We start from the raw sequence: 17,376 nt of genomic DNA, 5'->3' as shown, positions 1-17,376 counted from the left end.
TGTTCAAATATCTTATAGTCATAGCACCATGAGGGCATCAAACCTCAAATAGAAGTATTCTGCAGAAGTACAATAAATATTACTCACAGACTCTTGACGGGTTCTAGGATTCTTTTTGCAAACGAACATATTTTTTTAATATAACGAGCAGTGTGTGCACCCAAGAAAAGAAATATTATTTGAAACAAACAGAAGGAAAACTGTAGCAATGATTAGGTTTTATATTCTTGTAGTGTATTCTTTATCCTCTAATATAATGGGGCAGATATAGTGCTCTTGCATGCATCTTTTGACTCCATTGTAATCCATAGGAATTGCGTGTATGAGTTACTACTATGCACGTTGATCCGTAGATAATTCTTATTGATCAGCACCTCTTGGAAAATGCATATGGTGCAAAGAAATCATGTGGGATATCAGGTTAGACATCGTCACAAACCTTCAATTATACTATTCCTGTCGATTCAGATCGTGAATAAAAGGGTCTACATGACAAAGTAGCAATATAAACTCTCAAACAGGCCACAATACAACGGAAATTTGCCCTAAATAAATCTCAAAAATGCTGCAACATGCAAACCAATGGGAATCCCCTCACTTGTGAGCACTACTGTGTGTTGTTGCTACGACGTCTCCTTACTGCTGCAGCGTAGCTAGCCAGCTTATGCACTCCTTGATCTGCACCAACAAATCAAAGAACTCGATCCCAGGTTCATTTTTATATATAACTCTAGGATCCCAAAGGAGACGAATGCCGCACCATTATTTGCCAGCGTCAAGGCGTCCTCCACCAAGCCTCTTCACTCCTCCCGGGCGCAGACGATTTCGGCGATGCCGGTGGTTCCACCTGATCAGGGGTATGGTTCAGATTGGTCAAATCGCGCGCGATGTTCCAAAATGATCTCTGGCTTATGTTGTCTGTTAAGAAGCAACTGCTTTTAATATCGAAAACCTTGATTACACATATGTTGTAGCTCTTCATAAGGATATGCTAGTGTCAGGTCATATTGAACTATATTGAAATGATGCAATACACCAAAGCTTCTAATAACATTCAAGCTATAGCCTGACAATAAAGGGAAGGTCCCATGTCAATGACGCTTTGTTTGTGATCATGATACAAATTACACAAGTACTTGGGTGGTTAGAACTTAATTGGAATCTGTAGCTAGTTTGAAGGGTGGGCTTTTCCGATTTTGTTGGTGCTAAACTATTTGTAGAGGATTGGAGAACCTGAGTTGTATTTGAACTAATTTACTCCTAATCTGAAACTATCAAAAATAAAGAAACCATGCTAACCAATTATGTCTACTCGATGAACATCAAATTACTTTGAAACATCATTGAATTATTCATGCCAAATTACTTTGGCATCTACAATAAAGAATCTGTACACACCTGCAAGTGGCATGCTAATCTGTTCACCTTTTGTAACTGACCATACCCAAGTCAATTTAATTTATCTGTCGGACTACAATGAACACTGAACCAAATGAAATAATATACCTGGGATGGGCTTGCAGACTTCATGGTCCTCGTGTAGGAGCTGGCAACGCTTCTGGTTTGCTCGTTGGTTTGGAGGTGTTGAGGTACATCGTGCTCACCTAATAACCAATTGTCTTCTGGTGAAAAGATAATATAATTAGTCTAAATTATGGAAGTATGTCAACAAAATGGCAACATGTCCAGAGATAACTGAAAACTAAGCTGCAATACTTCATTTTACCCACAACATCCAAGAAGTAGCCAGTAGATGCACTTCTCTACAAACTGAACAATTAGAACATGAGGAGGGAAACCATTTATCTAAACCTGCAAAAACTCGACAGACTTCATCTGATAAGTACATAAGTGGAATTGTGGAAACCAACAACTTTGAGCTGTAAAACTCCTAGCATTTCATTAACATTTAAAACCTTTTATGCTCAAGCTGGGGCCCACAAACACTAATATTTAATTTTAGGTCATATTTAATTTCCGTCAACACTCCAGCCCGTGAGTCTCACCTCAAACCGGACAGAGCACCATCGCGAACTGCACAAGAACAGTTTCTAGACCAGGAAGGTGAGCTCCTCCGAAGAATAAAGTTGCAAACATTGTGGGAAACAAAATAAGTTATTCAACTGATTTGATTATTATAGATGAGAAATTAGGTATTTCTAATTCCTCTTATCAAGCTGTTATTCTAGAGGCTCTTATGAGTACCAAAATCCTTGCACATTTCATGTATTTACAGTTTTACTAAATTTTGATGAAATTAGATACTATGCTTTCTACTAAGAAGAAAATAATGGATACCACAAATGTTGGTACATAAACAAGATCACTTTTGAGTTCACAGATAATCGCATTCACATAATCCTATCAAGATCCGAAGTTTTCATTTTTGTAATCAACACACCATTAACCTTTTACAAAGAGGTTTCACCTACAGGAAGATGGAGGGCTTCTAGGCACTCTATACTCAAAGTCTACCTTTTACAAAGACCTTTCACCAAACAAGTGAATTCCTTTTACAATCTCATCACTGTCACTGGTTAAGGGGGTAATCCCAGTAGCCTAATAGGCACCAAAAAAATACATTTTTTAATATATATACCCAGCATTCAGAGCTTTTGAATCAAAGAGTGTGTAAGATACAAATTACATCCATCCGTTTACTACTTCATTCGTCCTAGATCATCCATAGTTCCATACCCCGCGATTCACAGTTTCAGAATCAAAGTCCGTTCGCACAACTTTGAAAGCCAATAGAATCCTACCGATCCTACTATTGCAATAAAAAGAATTAAATAATAGAGAAACAATGGAGAATTTTGCCTTATCTGGAGAGGATGAATCCCTCTGGATGGAGTTGCAGAGACAGGAGAGCAGGGGTTCCGGCCGCAAGTGCTCGTCGCTGTCAGAGCTCCTCCGGAGGTTCGCTTCGCCGCACATCGATCTAGAGGATGTGTGTGTCGCCGTGGGTCGATGTAGAGGCGCCGGTCGTGCGAGATGGAGGACGAACCCATCGTAGGTGGAATCGGCAGCGATAAGCGAGCGGCGTACAATAAGGAGGCATTGTTGAAGGAAGCGGCGGCCGAGCCAAACCCTAGGAAACGGCGATGCTGGTTCGCGAGAGAGGTTTGCATCTGTCACTACCAAAAGAACAATACATGAAAGGCAGTGCAAGAGCGATCTACCTGGTTTGCATCGCAGCCGAGTGGTACATGTCCAAGTCAGCGTCGAGGTTTGCAGCAGAAACCTCCACATTGCCATGCCCTCCCCTCCCTCGCCCACGGCTAGCACCACGCCCTCGGCCACCATCACGCCCTCGGCCACGACCACTGAACCCAGCTCCGCCCCGAGACCATCCTCGGCCGCCAGCACCCCTCCCAGGTCCACTGCAAAATATTAAGTACTGGATTTGTCACTTGCTCATAATATTCAGAGTAATACACATTTGAAATTGTTAATTTACAAGACAATGCAGTTTCAGTAAAACGATAACAGCTTTGATTTCATTTCCCCTCACATTTGCCAAGCATGATTGCGTCACAGGGGAGCTAACTTAGATCTCCTGTGCTTTGCTTTCTTTCTTTTTGCCGTGCTATGATCCTATAAATATATAGTTCATAAATAGTGCCTCTGGTAGATGCAACTAACCATCTGACCATCTGGGAGGAAAACTGAAGTTTCCAGGTAGCGGAGGTCAAGCAAAAGAGAAAATAGCAGATGATGGTGCCTCAATGTTTATCCCAATGACCTCAATTTTCATAGGTTTGCCATCAAGTTGCACGTTGTTGTACTTCTTAAGAGCAGCTAAAGCTTCTGCTTTTGTCGAAAAGACAGCCTTCCCTGCCAAAATGGAGTCCCGGTAATGAGTTGAACTATGAACATTCAAACAAAATGGAAGGTCTGTGAAAGGCAGGGATTGAAACCGAAAAAGAAAGTGTGGGGGGAGCGCAAACCTTTGATCTTCCACTTTTGTCGTAATTAATGGAGTAACGCTTAATCTCGCCCATCTCGGAATATAGATCCTGAGCAAAGTATTTAGGGTAACTTTAGGACCAGGAGACGATGAACATAGATAAGTAAGGAGGGGTTGCTTAAACCTGGAAATAACAGCTAAGTAAAGCAAGATGAAGAAAGTAAAATTCCTTTCCATGGGCAATAACCAATCCATGATTGTATGGGTGATGAATGCAAGACATATAAAAGTGAGCACTTTAGTTGATTAGGAAGAAGCGGCAGATGATGAATTACAGAAATATCTTAATATACAATCATCGCGAGTTTGTTAAGGAGGGGGTAACAAGGAAAATGCGCTAGCGACCTTGATGTCCTCGTTGGAGACGTTGTAGTCGAGGTTGGAGATGTAGAGCTTGGTGGGCGTGATGTCCAAGCCAGTGGACGGCGCCGTGACCATGGCCGTCGGCTGGGCAACGTACCCGAAAGCCGGGGGCACCTGAGCGAGAAAAAAAAGAGCAAGATTGGAGTGAGCTCGAGACTGGCAGGGTACTGTGCTGTGCTGCCGCGGGATTTACTTAATCAATCAAGAGCAGGAGGATGAGAATGAGACCTGCTGCGGCTGGAAGTTGAGCTGGTGGTAGGGTGCCGCGGCTGAGCGGTTGGCGGCGCGGCTGTGGAAGCGGCGGCGCGCGGGCGCGGGTCCTCCCGCGGCGGAGGCTGGGTTGCGGCGTCCGCGGCCGCGGCTGTGCGAGGGCTTGTTCTTTGGTGATGAGATCGTCCAGCGACATGTCCATGGCGTCCGCCATGCTCCCAACCCACGGGATTTGCTCCGGGGCGACGGCGGCGGCAGGGTAGAGGAGGCGAAGGTTGGGGAGGACTTGGGTGGATTTGTTGGGCTTGGCCCATTTGGGCGCTAGCGACCGTCCCAGGTAGGCGCGTGCGGAACGGGACTACGACGACGAAAAGATTCGACGTATTGCGGATTGGGAACATCTTCCTTCTTTTTAAGTAGTGTAGAAAGCTTGCAACAAAATCAAGACTGCTATACCACCATTTTGAAACAAAAAAAAAATCTAACTAGAGTTGGATTCACGAAAAAAAAATGGGCACCAATAAACCCGTGGAAATGTAGGGAACGACCCGTGGGAATTTCCCACGTGGCAAGCTTAAAATATCAAAACTACCATCCCTCGGTATCGTCCGAGTATAGAAGTCCATGCGCGCGTCACATCTTGTCTGTCATGGGGCACTGTGCATGATCATGGCGCATGCCGCCCCATACATGATGATGGCTCAGACGGTGGAGGCGACGCATGCCTACGAGGGCACGGTGGCTCTATGCCATGTAGCCCTCAAAGCTCTGTCCCTGTCAGTGATGACTAGGAGACAAGACAGGGTGGTTGGCAGGCCCGACAACGTCTCGGGAAGGTGCGGAAGAGCCATACAAAGGCTTTCCCAGCATACCATTAGGGTTTCCTGTGTATCGTATGGGCCATTTATAAGACCTAATAGCACTACCTTTCAGGGGGATCTCACTGGGAACCATGTAACAACATGCATATATAGTATTATACTAGATTTAGATGTGCGCCTTGGCGCACGATCCCGTGAACTTTACGGCGATTTACATTTTGTATAGCAACAATAAAAAAATAAGGTGAGAAATGATAATTTATTTCTTAGAGTTTAAATAACAAAATCAATAGTGCGATATTAGATAGAATACACAAAACCATGAACAGAGTGGCAAACGCTTATATACAATTAGAGAAATAGGAAAACATATTATGGCAACACATCTACATAAGGTGTTTAAGCCAAGGACATGGTATAAAACGCGGCATCCGTCAGTGATAGACAAAGCTCGCTAATTGGTTCAAACTTATTGTAACCTGCAAATATACGTGGAATGAAATAGAAAAATCATTCAACAACTCAAGTCTTTCAAAATACCAATGTACATCTACAGAAAAAAAATTGTATTATAAAGAGAGAAATGAATACAGCTGCCTAAAATGTAAGAGACTCCCATACATGTAAAACAATTTAATTGTCCATGCTACAATACTTTAAATGTCCATGCAGTTGAATTTTGGTTAGGTCCCGAGAACTAAAGGATGTTGGCCAGATTGAACCATCTTTTCATCAAGAATTTAAACATAAAAAAAAATGCATGGAGAATCTCTCCAAGCAGAGAAAAGGTTCACAGTTGTACTGCTAACTTAATATATTACCAACGGCACATAAAAAGGAGAAAAGGAAGCAACACATATATCGACTTGTACTGCTAACTTAATATATTTTAATTCAACCTATGCTAGCAATTTTAAGAACTAATAATAATTTGTCTATCAATATAAAATTCACAATAACAAAATCTCAGGTATAGGAAAACAAGAGATGCAATCTGCTGCTCAGGAATGGGGAAATCATGCAGATTATGACAAAAGAGTGAAGCATCTGTAAGTGGTGGAGGATCATTTGTGCTAGAAAAAATGCAGCAAATAAAATAAAATCGTCTTGGTAGTAGGTCTGAATTCAAACTTTCAGAGGTGCCAAGCTTAAATATTATGTCCTTGGTTAATACATGCACCTACGACAATACTTTTCCTAGTAAGCAATCAATGAACTGTGAATACATCAAGGGAAAACATCAGAAATATATGGATAAATAGAGAGAAAAGAGAACATCCAGTACATGTGTTTTATCAAATAGCCAGTGGGCATTGAACTTGTCCCTCTAGCCTTGGTCGCATTTCATCGAATAAAGGAACTGAATTTTTTCTGCGAGGGAAATAACCCTCAACATCCATAATAATATAATTTAGTTATTTTAGGAATAAGCTCCTCGTAATTATTTCATCAAAATAGAATGCACAACTTAACAGAACAGGATCATCTCTCTTTCTAATGCCAGTCAATAATCTCACCTTTGAATATAAAGTGGTATATCTGTTCTACATGTACTCAAAACACAAACTGTACACTAGATGGATTTTCACATGCATAACGGAATTTATTGCATGTATAAGCTTGTTTACCTAGCACATATCACTGATACATCTTCGCCGACAAATATACAACAATTCCCTTTTTTCCTAGCTGGGCGATCAAAATCTGGGCCTATACAGTATTATTCATGATCTAAATTGTGTCATTGCTCAGATACACCAACCACACTTTATTCATCTCCTTAAATTCTCACATGAACATGACAATATATACCTACTGCCACAATGTGATGTCTGTAAAACTGGAATTCTGTTAATGTGCCTAAAATATTAGAAGAGCGGTAACATACGACCATGGACACCGAATAAAGCCAAACCAAGATGAAGTTAGTTGGATTTTTAGAGAAACAGAGAGGGGAGAATCCGGTATACCTAGCATTGCATCATTTGTGCATTTACCTATGTGGTTGCAGTAGAAAAGTTCAGTGCAAACTACCACCAATTATAAAGTTCACCAAGAAAACATTAATAAGAGAAATGGAACAACTGTTTGAGGAATCTTCTTTGCACAGATTTTTAAAAAAACTTGAACGCATGTCACTCATTTAGACATAGGATTTACATACATGTTTATCCTCCACTACGACATGCACAAACTATCACAAAGCCTATAGCTCTAAGCATGTAAGTACAGTGCATATGCACTATGGCACGGTAAATACAAAATAGCATACATATATACCATTAGGAAGACATAGTCAAACCAGCTGTCAGGTACAGTACGACCTCAAGATGCAGTAGTGTGACCATCAGTGTGACATCGGCGTCACTCCAGTCCTGGATTAAATGAAGTGTATTTCCTTCATTTAGAGGCGAAATATATTAACATATACAGAGCTAAATACCAAAATCAGAAGGAAAACATAAAAGCATACTCTTGAGTTAGAAAAAAGGAACACAAAGAAATGCTAGACTTTGAGAAGAAAATAAATCAATGTATTCTCTTTCTATTCACAAGTGAAATATATTTATTAAAAATTAACATCACGTGGGGGCCTAAGATAGGCAATCGCATCCGAGGCAAATTTTCTTTAAAGAGAACTGGCTGAATACTGCTTAATGATATCCAGAGCCAGCAATCATAATGCCAAGCATAAACAGTTATCTGTTTCAGTTAACCAGAAACATAGAAGTTCAGTCAAGGAAATGAAGACCCAAAAGTCAACCTGCAATTATTCAACTGCTTCGTGTCTCAGATAAAACAGGCAACACCCTCTGATACTCTGGTTAAAATTTACATGACGTCTATCATACTTATTTTATAGTACTATTTCTTGTAGTCCTAGTTCTTCTAAAGTAGTGGCGCAAAAACTTAGTTGTACAGGACTAATTATGTCCGAAACATATAGATAGTTAATAACCTTAATTACGTGGGCTTGTTCGGCAATCAGAAGGACATGTATAGAAGAAGATTGATGCTATGATCAGACAAACCTCAGTTAGTGACACCGGCTGCAGATACAACCTGAAACTCGAGTTGAAAAAAATGAAATTGTATCCTTGTTTCCGTATCTATGTATCTATCAAAATAATTAGGAGGTTATGAAATATTATATGCAAACAAATGAGATATGCCAAAAAGTCCATTGAATGATTAACAAAAGCTCATTTTTACGAAATCAGGGCATCTGATTCAACGATAAGGGAGTTCATGGGATTCGGAAGGTGGATTAACTGGTCTAGATAACAAAGTGGAACCGAGCAAGGTGGCAAATTTTCCGAGGTGAGGTATACAATCTAATTGAACATGTATGGTGCAGTCGAAGAGCTTTTAGAGCTGATAAAATGTTCTTCTTTTATGCAAGGATAAATGGGGAAAGAAATCAAGTAAATTAATCATTTTTTCTGGACTAAAAAAAATAAAAGATTGCACAAATAAATGCTTCAAGCCTAAGCAAGATAAAATGATGTATCTATCTATATGGAGTTTTTCAGAAATAAACGGTTCATCCAATAGCATTTTTTCAGTGTTGCTTGTAAACCATGATAATTTGGAACTTTTCCACTCCAAGTTCTGATTTTTTTTCTTACATGTTTTACATTTTGGTTCTTCATTAACTAACTCTGAATCTTAAAGCAAGCTGATTTAAATGGTTGCTAAATATGCATTAGGATTCTCCCTTTTTTGGTGCAAATACATAATTGACTTCTAAATGTAATTCCTTTCTTATCTACAAATTCTTCCATGCCACCCACATGTCAAATATAACGAAGTGCAATTACCTCTGGGTTCGACATCCAGTTGAAAAAGATATTGAGTACAGTGCTGATTTATTCAAAATAATAGCAGTGTTGTAAAAGGAAAGACATTTAAGATAATGACACTTTAATATATTGTTCAAGGACATGTACACAAAGATAGTCTCTCCCGCAGTAGTTAGCTTCAAAAAAGGTGAAAGAACAAATAGGCAAATTAAGAACAAACATGTGTCTATCAGAAGGCAATACACATATTGTTCCGACTCCATATTTTCCAATAATAAATATTTCATGAGCACAACCAAGGGAAGAAATAGTAAGTATTTAGAAAACAAATGGTAAATGAAGTGCAACCAGTGAAGAAAGCAAAAAAGCAGCCAACCAACAAATAATAGAGGAGACTCATCAGAGCTGAACTTTATCCAAGTGTGCACCTAATTAACATGATACCTTTCATCAGAGGTGTAACCTCATGACATCCCATAGGGGTAAACTTCTCCAGTTGCAGCCTGTAAATATGGGAGAGTACAATAAGGTAAACAAGAAGCACTAGAACAAAAACAAATACAAATAACTCAAACTGATACCGATGTATAAGTTATATATAACCTGATAGGTTATGGTAGTTGTTGCATGAATGGAATCCCACCACTTGACCTTGGACTAAATCAATTTAAATGAATAGTGGTAGTATTATGCACTGCAGCGCTAACCTAAAATAAGACCAACAAATCAAAAGGTGCTAGCGATAGAGCCAAGTAATGGACATACAAACGATTTCCTAAATCATGAAATGGCCAGCCAGGAACTAACCAAATGGGAAAGGGCGTCTAGCTAGCGGCAGCACGACGGCGACTGGACACACTTGAAGGACACAACGATCGTGTAGAGCAGCATCGTAACATCACAACCTGATGACCTGGCAGTGGCAGCAAAGACCCGACCGTAGTGGCAGCGGAGATCACGAGTCAGCAAAGACACAGCCTAGCACATTCATAAAGTGCAGAATGCGTTGTATAGAGCTTGCTTGGATTTTCTTGTAACTACAGCTTGCTTATATTTTCCTAAAATAGGCAATACATTATTGGACAGGACTAGACGGCGGCGCCGCACAAGATCACATCCGTGCGACGGATTTCCCAACCCCACCACATAAGAAAATCGCAGCAAAAAGCTACTTCCCTGGTTCAACGGATTAGCCATGCGGCCCACTGTTTTAAGTATGACATAAACAACTCGAAAAATATGCATGCAGCCACACGTGGCATCTCATTTGATTTCTAAAACAAAAGGAAAATGATTCGTTACCCCCGGGGGATAAGGCTCTCCCAGCCCCCGGGTCCCCAGCCGCCGGATCAACCATTTTGATGGTTAGATTTGCATATAGCAAAAAAACACCTTCGGCAGCAAAAAATCACCTCCGGCAGCAAATGACTGAAGCAAAAAACGGTTCGTTCAGAAAAATAAAAATAAAAAGGCTAGACTCGCTGGAGACCTCCCCAGAGACCACGTAGCAAAAAAATGTGATAATATAGCAAAGATGAAAATCGTCAGAGACATCGCCGAAGACAACGTAGCAAACATATTATCACGATGTGATGCTATTTTTTTTGATATAATTGTTTTATTGTTTTGCTACTTTAATTTAAAAAATTTGCTACGAGCTCTCCGGCGAGATCTCCGGCGAGGTCTCCGGCGAGCTCAGCCTTTTTATTTGATTTCGTAACTGAACCGTTTTTTGCTACAATGTAGCAAAAACGGGCTATGTTTTTGCTGCCGGAAGGTATTTTTTCGCTACATTCAGTAGAAGCAGATCTGATCGTCCAATATAGCCGATCCGACGGCTGGCGACCTGGGGGCTGGGAAATCAGATCCCCGGGAGACGCCCAGCAGTTCCCAAAACAAAATACATTCACGGCACCTGGATCAACCAATTTGGCAATTAGGCAGGCAAAAAGTACACCATTTAAACTGGCAATTATGAACTTGGCAAAATAAGGAAAAATATGCACTATATTAGGCTCTTTAAAACTTGGCAGCTGCGCCTGATTAATAAGGAAACTAGGACCTAATTAATCTGTCAAATGGTAATATGGCAACTATAGATAATTAATCAGGAAATTACCAGTAATCAATCTCATAATTAGTGCTAATTAATCGGGAGATTAGTACCACTATTTAACCTGGTAATTGATAAATATGACAACTGAACCTAATTAATCCGGCAGTTAACTAGCAATTACGGGTATGGGTATGGGTGAAGTTTTATATCCGTGGGTACGGGTATGCTAGAAGTTTGTACCCGCTGTATTGATCTACCCTGCCATCCTTAACGAAGACATGCATGTCTAACGGCAAAAAGCTTTCTCCCGCGTGACCCCACCAAGCGAGACCACATACCGTTATTGACCGCCGCACTGCTCCACCATCACCCCATCCCAAGGCGACACCTCAAGGAGGGAAAAACGACGGCAGCACATCACCCCAATCCAAGGGGTTTGGGTTTTCACCCGTGAGGGAGGGAGTGGGAGGAGAGGAACATATACCTCAACGTTGCTTCCAAGAAGGGGAATGGTGCACCGCGTCATTGACGTCGTGACCACCACTGCCAGTCAAGTGTTTTCCCCGGTCAGAGCCAACCCGCCACCACCATGACTCAAACGCCGGCGATCCCACCGGGATCGAGCAACATCGAGGCATGAACACCACAGAGAGGAACCACCATATTTAGACCTGAGGTAGAGGTACCTCTACAACACGACCAGCTGCCTCCGCCCCCATGCCACCCACGCGGCGGAGGGGGCGGCCCAAATCACTGGCGGTGCCGCCCTCACCACCCGTCGCCTCCATTGCGAGAGCTCAACCCGATGAGCGGGAGGAGTGAGGTCGCTGCCGCGCGCGGGCTTTGCCGGCAGGCTTCTCTCAGCGGCGACGAGGGAGAAAGGGACAACTGGGGAGGGATGGCTAGTTAGGGTTTCCGTCGCCGCCCTTATCGCCCTAAAGCGGAGCAACGCGGGGGGCGAGCAAAACGTTTTCGGAGGTTTTTCCTTCTCTCTCAAATCCATCCATCTTGTAGCTCATGGAGACCTTCCTGTAAACCTTCTATAGATAAGAGAAACAAAAAATATGGGCTGATCCGGTCACCCTTACAAATTCGCCGCGAGACATCACTACTTTCTTTTCTCCCACGCGACGATGCATCGAGGAGGACGCAAACGATAGCGTTTCCCTAAAATTGGCTGGTTCCAACTTCCATGATCCGGAGCAGGAGAAGTAGCTTCCTGAAACTCTTTCTAATCCGTGGGCCCATCATGCTTTCCAAAAGGTATAGGAATTCGATTAATCTCTTTTATTGAGGAATTCAATTAATCTGATCGAACCTATTTTGCCGGATTCTTTTTCGTTGAGACATCCAATCAGTTTTAGCCCTAAATTCATATCAAGCATCAGTTAAAGAAAACAAATTATACCAACCATCTGGTCAGTACACCGCCATGGATTCGTTGTCCGCCAAGAGGCGGCCCCGACGCGACCGCCTCAGCAACCTCCAGGACGACCTGCTCGGCCACGTCCTCTCTTTCCTCCCAACCGAAGAGGCCGGCCGCGCCGCCGTCCTGTCCCGCCGATGGCGCCGTGTCATCGCCGACGTCCACACCATATCTTTCCAAGAGGGACATATCGACAGGGTCACCGCTGCGCTCCTGGCCCGGAGACGCTGTAGCGGCGGGGAGACGCGGCTGCGCTGCCTCCGCGTGGCCTTGGGCCCGTACATGTCGTCGGACTCTTCTACTCTCCACCACTGGCTCTCCTACGCCCTCGACTATGGCGTCCAGGAGCTCCACCTCGTAACACGCAGGCAGGGTTCCTACGACATCTCCTGCTGCGTAACCGGTTGCCGTCGGGTCGACGACATCAAGCTCGGCTTCGCTCATGGCGGCTACGTCTACTCTGCAGAAGCTGACAAGTACAGCGAATCATTCGATCAGGATTGGGAAGACGACGATCCAATCGACCTTCCGGCAAAGAAGCTCTTTTCCTGCGCTACCCTGCGAGCGCTTCACCTCGTCTCCTGCTCCCTGCGCGGGCTGCCGTCCACCATCGATCTCCCGTCCCTGGAGACGCTGGCGCTGATCGATATCTCGCCCTTATCTTCCAGCGGGGAAGACATCCAGCGGCTCGTCTCCAGCTGCCCGCGCCTTGGCTGCCTGGCGCTCGAGGACTGCGAGATCACCGACATCACGGTGGCGCCAGAAGCCAGGTGCCTCAGGACATTCGCCATGCGTTGCTGCCACGATGTTCGCAGCGCCACCATCGACGCATCCGAGACACTACGGTCTTTATTTCGACTACAGAGGCGAGGTCCCCGTCGAGCCGTGTTTCACGTTCGTGGGCGGCGGTGCGCTAACAGCCATCGCTTCGGCAAAGATCAACGTCTGCAGCACCGGCATCTGGCCCAACGGGAAGATCGACTTCGGGAGGCTCAAAGAGGAGCTCCTGCTCCCGTTCGTGAGCGCCGCGCACCTCCACCTCGGCTGGGTCGACCGATCCGACGCCCTCGCCGGCGGCGACGATTTCTTTGCCGAATTCCCCCTGTTCAACAACCTCACGAGGCTCGAGCTCGGGAGCCGTCTGATGGATCCGCGGGTCGTAGCAGCGGTGACAGGGATCCTGCGGCAGACGCCGAACCTCACTGTTCTGTCGCTCCAGATCGGCAAGCACGGCAGCAGTGGCTCACCTGAGTGGGGCACCGGCGATCATCTGTACCAATGGAGCTTCGCCGTGGACGTGCCGGATGTGCAGGCGGCGCAGTGCCTGCGGGAGCGGGTCAAGGAGGTGAGCGTGGAGCAGTACGAGGGGGCCAACGTGCAGAGGATGCTGCTCAAGTCCTTGCTCCGCGGCGCCCTGGTGCTCCAGTCGCTACGTGTCGTCTTCGCCAACGGAAGAAACTCCGCGCTGGACGAGTTGGCGAATGAAATCAGAAGCTGGTCAGCGAATCCTACTACTACAAGAATGGCATTTTGTTAATTCAAATCAATGAACTGAATTCTTGCCAAATGCTTTGTTTTGAGGTAAAATACTCTGTTTTATTTCCATCTGGATTGCTGTTCATGCGGCAATCAAACACCAAACTGAGGCAATCAACGAGGTTAGAGCATGTCTAACAGGCCCCTTATAACCCGCCCACCCCGTAAAATTCCGGCGGGATACGGGGCAGGAGCGATTTGGACCGTCTAGCAGGCCCCGTATTCGGGCCGGCCCGTTTCGGCGGAATACGGGGCCTAGGAAATCGGCCCCGCCGCCCCCTACTTATACTGGGCGCAGGTGCGAGTGAGGGGTTAACCCCTCACTCGCAACCCTAGCTCCGTCGTGCGCCGCCGCCTCCTCCATCCTGCTCCGGCGAGAAATTCCTCACTCCCCCGCGCCGCATTCCACCCCATCTCCGGCATGTACGCTCGCGGCCGCAGTACCGGCTCGCCTGCGAGCGGATCGAAGCGATCCCGCTCGCCGGACACCGTTGAGGAGGCGTGGCGGCGCCAGTGCAAGCGCTCCGCCTAGGGGAGTCGCCGTGCGGCGTGCCGGTACGCCAGCGCGCTTTACGTGCCGGATTCGCTCCGGGAGTTCGCCGCGGGTGGGCGGTGGTACCGACAAGACCCGCCGCTCAAGCCGATGAGCGGCGTCGCCTTCGAGAAGTGGCGCGCCGACTGCGAGTGTGACCGCGCGTCGAAGGCGGCATGGGCGGCAAGCATCGGCAGCACCAGCGGCGGAGGAAGCGGAGGAGATCCGCGAGCCGGCGAGGAGGAAGCGGAGGCGGCAGAGGAGGAGGCGGCCTTCCTGCAGGCGGTGGCCGCATCCGAGAAGGATGCCGCCGAGAAGGCTCGGCCGGAGGCAGAGGAGGAGGCGGTGGCCATCGCCGCCGTCCGAGAGTTCGAGGCGCGGGAGGCGCAGGAGAAGGCGGCCTCCATCGCGTTCATCCCATTCGTCATCCTTGACGAATAGATGTAGGATAGATGTAGGTATGATCGCAATGTATGTATGATCCGTAGTATGATCAATGAAGATGAACTTCCTGGGGTTTTAATTTTTGAAAATACGGGACGAAATACGGGGTCTGCTAGACGGAATGGCTCTTTCGTTAGCAATTTTTCGATACGTGCGAGCGTTATACGGGGCATAGGAATACGGGGCCTGTTAGACATGCTCTTACCTCCATGCGCGACTCCTGATGTTCTAGTTTTAGTATTTTTTTTTCGACTTTTATTGTTCAAAATGAGTTCTTGCACACCTGAAAGCCAAAAGTTCGTGTCTATTTTGACTGGTTTTCGCTAATTAATTGGAAAACACTATAATCCTTAATGTATGAATACAGTAAAGTTTTTTTATGTATTTTAAAAAACAATTTGAATCTCCATGACTTTTGTCTTTGTACCCGCTATGTGTAGTACAATGAGTGCTTCTAAGTTAGTTATCCCTACATACCAAATACTACTTCCATCCCAAAATTGAAGGCTTATATTTATTTTTGAAAAATCAAACCATGTAAAGTTTGATCAAACTTTTAGAAAAACCTATCAACAAATATGATATTTTGTAGATACCATATAAATATATATTTCACTATCTATCTAATAATATTGAATTTGTATTTTACATGTTAATGATTTTTGATAAAAATATAATTAAATTTAACATAGTTTAACCTTTTAAAAATAATATAAGCCTTAAATTTTAGGATGGAAGTAATATAATATTCAGACATTCCAAAGAGACGAGGGCTTCCGCCACGGATCTGCAATTGTGGAGGGAAGCTGCTCCATTAGAACTAGGCCAGCCTGTCCGGTACTTCTCCGAAGCTGGCGTCCACATTCACCTTTTGCAAGTCCCTCGGGAGGAGGTTGCCGTCGTTGAGATGGTGGTGTATTACAAGCATTCCTTTTCCTCTGATCCTCATACATTGGTCTTTGGCCTTTTGCATTGTCATCCTGTGCACGGGCTGGGAGAGCACACTAGTAGAAAATTGGGCTTCCGTTCAGGTCTTTTATCCCGGTCCAATCTAGAGTCAGCACAAATAGGCCGCCCACGTCGCCCCGAAATCACCGAGAAACTACGGGTCTTTTGTCGTGGTTCTTTAAAGCCTTTTGTCCCGGTTGAAACCTCCAACATGGACAAAAGGATCTGAGGTCTTTCAAGTCCTACTGGCAGCCCTTTTGTCCCGGCTGGAGACACGAGCCGGGACATAAGGTCCAACCGTTCGTTCCCGCGTGGAAATCGATTCGTCTCGGCATTAGTGCACACGAAAAACAGAGAGAAGCATAACGATCATCGGCGTCGGAATTTGCATCGCCGCCGGCGTCATGACCGACCTTTTCACCTCCCTCTCCCCTATATACATGCCTTGTTCTTCCTCAGATCTCCATAGCCACCAAAACTACACCATTAGCCACATCTCTCTCAAAAAAAAGAGCTAGGCCGGCGCCGGCCTCTCTCTCTCCCGCGCCCCGGTCGGCCCTCATTGAACCCGAAATGGTCAAGCTAGCTCGCGCCCTTGACTTCCCTCGATCTGAAGTCTACTACGATGTCATGGAGAAGATGAATTTCAAGGTCACGTACACCCTCCATGCGAAGAGGGGTGGAGAGGTGGATCCGCGTCGTCAAGAGGGATTTCCTCGACGCCCGCGGAAATCAAGGTTAGTTCTCCCATGGCTTTTGTTATCAAAGGTATGTAGCTTAAAATTTAGAGATATCATAAAGCATCCAAAATCCCAATGGCAATTTTTTTCTGTGTTTGAAGGTCATGGGCTTGGACTGCGAGTTCACCGACCCTCACAAGGGTAACCAACGCGCCGCCGTCCTGCAACTCTCCGTCGCGCAACATACTCTGGTCTTCCATATTGTGCATGCCGATGAAGTGCCACAACTGGTCATCGATTTCTTTGCGGACAAGAACATCAGATTCTGTGACGCGGCAATCCACAATGATGTGGATATGTTGCAGACCTACGCAATTTTTATTCCGTCTGCGATCAACCTCCAGCAGATCCTCCAGAACCCCGTCCCAAGAAAGCATACTCCGAGTTTGTATGATTTGGCAAATCATTATATTGGGACGGGTCTCGAGCAGAAAAAGAAGTTTAATTATAAGAAGAACAAGCCGCCGAATACCGACAAGGGATTAGAAGAAGAGGCGCAGATTTTTGGATGGGACGATTTTCAAATT

General features: G+C 45.0%; 1 pseudogene; it reads right to left on the bottom strand.

The window, feature by feature from the left end:
- Positions 1-270: 270 nt before the first annotated feature.
- Positions 271-4,757, bottom strand: LOC124669168 (annotated as a pseudogene).
- Positions 4,758-17,376: the final 12,619 nt, after the last annotated feature.

This window comes from Lolium rigidum, chromosome 7, assembly GCF_022539505.1.
Source record: "Lolium rigidum isolate FL_2022 chromosome 7, APGP_CSIRO_Lrig_0.1, whole genome shotgun sequence".
NCBI classification, from domain to species: domain Eukaryota; kingdom Viridiplantae; phylum Streptophyta; class Magnoliopsida; order Poales; family Poaceae; genus Lolium; species Lolium rigidum.
Note: the sequence above shows the minus strand (reverse complement) of the source record. Positions and strands in the feature narration are given on the sequence as shown.